This window comes from Cydia fagiglandana, chromosome 9, assembly GCF_963556715.1.
Source record: "Cydia fagiglandana chromosome 9, ilCydFagi1.1, whole genome shotgun sequence".
NCBI lineage: Eukaryota > Metazoa > Arthropoda > Insecta > Lepidoptera > Tortricidae > Cydia > Cydia fagiglandana.
Window position 1 is genome coordinate 14,518,795 of NC_085940.1, and position 5,691 is coordinate 14,524,485.

Sequence of the window (5,691 nt, forward strand, 5' to 3'; positions counted from 1 at the left end):
GACCCTAGTACTGCAAAACCTAAACTTCATCTCACAAAAACTGAAAATAAACCAGAGTGGGTGCAGTTCCATCTTTCAGAGTGCTCACAGGAGTAGTCACTGCCCGTGACCTGGCTGCGGCCGCCGCCGCTCTGGCCAATACTTAAACGCTGTTCAAAACGTCAATCCACGAAGCCGACCACAACATCACACTAAAAATATAAACTACTAACAAAAAATTCAAATCGCTCTCTCCTACCAGACAGACAGACAACCAATTTACATCTCTAAACACAAAGAAACCAGACTAACAGACTAACAACAACAAACTAACACCCTCATGGGAGGCAAAGACCTGTGTCCCATCAGGACGCAGGCATCTCTCTTTTCTTTCCCCCGGGATGTCCCTCCGGGACGTCCCGGCGTCAAACCATGGATAAGATAGAGGTCTCTCTCTAAATTCCATTAAAAGCACAAAAAAAAAAATTACCTTGGCCTTTTAGCAGTTTCTGCTGCTGACTGTACGAGTAATAAAGTAAATCGCTAGTTCGCAGGCTCTCAGGCGTTTTGAAACATGTACCTACTATGTCTGACCTTGACCCTGCCATATATGCCTAAAGCACAGACAACATCCTCCAGACTGAGCATAGTCGCGCTACCCCCTCTGCCACGCATACGGTAAATTTACTCCATGTTCGAGTCGAAAGTGTCTTTGTGTGACGTCCGTGTCTTTGGACGGACCAAGTCTCGTCCCGCGCACCTCCGCATTTTTGGCATCATCGGTTGCATGAAATAATTGCTCTAAACTCGGTCTAGAGGATTCCTAGTCCAAGGCCTAAAGTATTCCTACGAGTTCGTAAGATATTTTCATAAACATGGTCAAATGGATAGAGAATTCAAGATTTAAGTTAGGCACTATTATGACAATTTGTCCTGTTTATAATGTTCATGGTAGCTAACGTATAAAATTCGCCACTCGTTGCGAATTTCTTAGTTTTCGCACTTGTATAGTAAATAACTAATACTTAATACCATTAGGACTTTAAAAGAACGTAAACACATAATGCCATATCGTATGGTACAAAAAGTTGTAGGTACAGTCAGCAGCAGAAGTTGCTAGGCGGGCGAGGTGTTCAAAATTACCTTGACGCGCTCTTATTCTCTTAACAATAAAGTCGCGTCAAGATTATTTTGAACACCTCGCCCGTTTAGCAACTTCTGCTGCTGACTGTATCCCATTAGCGAAATGACTTGAGTCGCGTTGGCTTTGTTTACACTCTTTTAATGTGCTAATGAAATAGACTGTAAACATGGACGTGTTAATTTTTCCAATTATAAACAAGTAAAACAGAAATAAAACCATTTTAATTATTTGTATCTGGACGTAGCGTTTCTAGAAAATTATACTACAGATGTACCATGTACCATAAGTGCAGTTGGCTGCAGCAGATATGTCGGAAAGTGACTCCTGTAGGTATACAAACTTATTCAAGGGTATACCATCTAGCGGCCCACCATACAAGGAAAATTGGCAATCGAATTTGAATCAACTGTATTAGAAAATAGAGTTGAATTTGTTTTGTTTTTTTTAAATCGAACGAAACGAAATAAAAGAAACTCTATTCCATTTCATTAAGATTTAAATTTCATTGGAGGTAATTTGTACTAGTATTAGGACATTGAACCCCAAGAGGTTAAATATTTTTCCTTGACTGTACAATGTTTGCACACAATTACCGCGCTAGGCATATCGTTAAGTTTTGTCATTAGATCTGATTTGTTTTTAATATTTTTTCTATCATTCAACACTACGATACATTATTTTATTTCGCCGTAAACAACTGGACATGCAGGAGACAGTAAAAATTATAAAAAATAGAATATATAGATGGTCAAGCAAATCATGTCAGCAGAAAAAGGCGCGAAATTCAAATTTTCTAAGAGACGCAATCCCTTCGCGCCTACATTTTTCAAATTTGCCGCCTTTTTCTACTGACACGATCTGCTTGGCCAAGTATAATATGTCTACATCCTGAGGGATCTTCGGTATAATTTTCAGGCCAGGATTCCTGCTCCGTCTTCGTATTGGAACGCTTTGATATGTCGTCTCGTGCCTCTGACTCTTATGGAAACGGCTATTATTAAACGGTACTAATGATGTTTATTTAACGAAAGATCATCTTGGTATCATAAAGAAAGAGAACTCAATGTATAACAATATAAATAGGTACTTTGATAAAGTCTCGAAAACTGTCGAGCTATATGGACTCCAATTTAATCCATTTTTTTTTTGTAATTTAAAGTGTTATCTAAGTATAAATTAATTGATAGACTAAGTATATTTGGATTTATCTTACTGTTATCATTAATTGGATTTGATTGTAAAATTGTTACTAAGTAATTAATTTGCGTTTCTTTAATTTACGATTTGGAGAGTAAAATTTAAGTAACAGACTGAATATGTATAATAACTTAATAAGTCTAGGAAATTCCAAAATACGCTAATTTCCAACAATCTTATATTAATCTGCCTAAATTTTATCTGTTTCATTATTCAGAGAGCATAATAAATTAAAGTAGAAAATGTAAGTATTTTTTAAGGTAATACAGTATTTGTAGACTGATTGTGATGTTTTCAACTTAAAGGTACCACATTATCGGTTGTCGATGAGGTTGAATTTAAATTGAAGCTTCATCGAAATAGCGCCTTATTGACAACCGACAATAAGTACCCTTTTGGTTGGAAATGTCACAATTAACCCTTTGAACGCTTTATGTCATAAACACAAACATTATGCGCGGCTTATGGCAAACCCCAAAATTGGGGTCGAACGGATGTACTTTTAGCTATCTCTAGCAAAGCGACAAAATCGCGGAGTGAGCCACGCCTGGTAAAGCTAATGTAAACCCTACTCGTGTGAAGGTTACTTTGACAGCGTCCGCCATAACACTACTATACTATAGTCCTTGGCGCTATGGAGTGTAGAAGTAAAGGAGAGCCATCTTTTATGATAAGACGGTTGTAAAAGTGTCCAGCTGTCAGTTGAAAGAATAGTTCGAAATCTCTCCGGTGGCGCTAGGGTAGTACCGGGAACTAACATGAATTTAGACCTTATTGACTGAGTGAAGTGCGGTGTCAGTTTTTTGAAATTTTATTTAAAATTGTCATAAATTGATTTATTAAATTTAGGATTTCCTTGTGTAGTAAAACTAGCCGCCCCTGTCTCAGTACGCATCATATAGACTGCCACCTCTGTTATCTAGCCACCTCGGGCCTGGGCTTACCAGGCCTTAAGCCCCACATTCACACTCCTACCTTGTAGGCCGCCTCGTAGTCCACCTCGTTGGGTAGGATTGTGTATGGGGGTTGCGGACTACGAGCCGTCCTACCGTTTAGCCGTTTGTAGGACGGCTCGTAGTCCGGACTACGAGGCGGCCTACAAGGTAGGAGTGTGAATGTGGGGCTTTAGGGCAAATCCACCGCTATAGGATATATTTTCTATAGTAAAAATGGGAAAAGTTTGCATCGTAAACAGTTGCCAAAGTGGGCGAAAGAGAAAAAAACAGAAAAATGTTACGAAATCCGTATCTTTTTTCTAGAGATGCAACGGATAGTTGTTTGGCCGGATACCGGATACCGGATATCCGGCCTAGACCCTGGCCGAATATCCGGTATCCGGCCGCCGGATATTCGGCCGGCGGAACTATACCTACATTTCGGTTTTTCAGGTGCGCATTCTGCAGGTTTGACCTGAGGGCTTACCGCGAACCACGTTCGACGTGTTGCCTTCCTGTCACACTTACGTATGAATTTAGAAGTGCGACAAAGAGGCAACACGTCGAACGTGGTTCGCGGTAGGCCCTCTGTTTCCTAGTAAACGTTCGCGCGGACTTATTTCTAGGTTCGAAATGAGTGCGCGTGCAAGTCAGTGGAATGATTAAATTGTTTTAGAATAATAAGCAAGTACGATTATGACCGTGTCTGTTTCTTAAATTCATTTTGTTTACTCCGAAATCAAGCAATGTTACTATCCGGTATCCGGCCGGATAGTAGGACACTATCCGGTATCCGGCCGGATAGTAAAATAATGGCCGGATAGGCCGGATACCGGATAGTAACCGGATATCCGGTGCATCTCTACTTTTTTCCAACCAACGGTCAGTATGTAATTTTCACTACACCTTATAAAACAAAGTCCCCCGCCGCGACTGTCTGTTCGTGGGTTTGAATGTATCTTTGCGATAAACAAACTACTGGACGGTTTCAGTTCGATTTTCATGCGGTTTTTACCTATCAATAGAGTGATTCTTGAGGAAGGTTTACGTATATGTATAATTTGTTGACTAGTGCGAAGCCGGGGCGGGTCGCTAGTTATTTAATAAAATATTATATTGTGATTTTTATATATTTCTTATAAAATTCACAATTTCACTTCAACAATTCTTCATTTTTCTATTAATTCTCAGACTCCGGCACGGTTAGAAAGTTGGAAAAAGTCGTTAGGAATTGCATTAAAAGCAAATGATTATATTTGCCATCTTCATTTTAAAGAAGAAAATATAAATATGTACGAAAAGTTAACTATTAAAGGAGAGCTCAAATATATTCCTACACAAAGAAAAACGCTTAAGGAAGAAGCTGTGCCCACGATTGAGCATCAGTTTATTCCCATTGCCGAACATGAACTCCAAGCCAATACTATTCACGTAGAGGAATCTTTCGAACCATACCCCAATCAACCTCTACCTTCCATACTTGGCGCGGTGGGCACGACTAGCAACGACATCTTTATGTGTTCTTGGCGTTCAAAAGGTTAATCAACTAAAGAACCCAATCAGCTCTATCTGTGTACTTTTAAACACAAATAACATAATTAGAATGTCTTAGTGATATTATTTTACTGAAGTCTGCTGGGCTGTAAGTAAACAATAGGGGATATTACTGCAATGTTCTGCCGCCAGAGTGCAGCACTCCGACTCTAGTTAATTCATAGACTAACTTATACATACTGTGCCTTAAACTGTTTAATGACAAGTTTTCACAGACAATAAAATATGACATTGATGCATCAAGGCGGTTTGTTAACACGAACGCGAAAATCGAAATTTAGTTATCTGCCTCTTTATCGCTCGAATATGCAAGAGTCATAGAGAGGTTACCGAAACTTCAATTTTCTTGTTTCGCGGTAGGCCATGTGATTGGCGTGACGTGTTATGTGTCAATGTGGTTTGTTTACTGTATGTGCCACAAAGGTGCCATCTACGCAGAGCTTTGCCTAATATTCCCTATTAGACGACTCAGCTGACCTCAGTAATTAAACGATGGTATCCACATCGTACCGCTTGCCTTCGGCGTATAGGTTAGTATAACCATGTTAATAGCGTTTGCAATTAGAAAATGTTTTTTGGGTTCTTTCTAATATTACTAGTACAACTTTAAGGGGTTCAAATCACTTAATTAACTTGTAGATTATCAGTATCACACTATGTAGTTGTTATTTTAATGTTGTAAACTTAAGATCGGTTTTAATAAATGAGACTTTGAGAAAATATTTTTTATTTTGCCTTTTCAGTGACAAGGTCTAACTCTATGGAGAAACTCTGAGGAGAATCTGTTGTCCAAAAACAATATTACTTCTACACTCCATAAATATAACATTATCCCCATAGACTATTTTTTGCTAATGTCATGATCAAGTCATGATGAAAAAA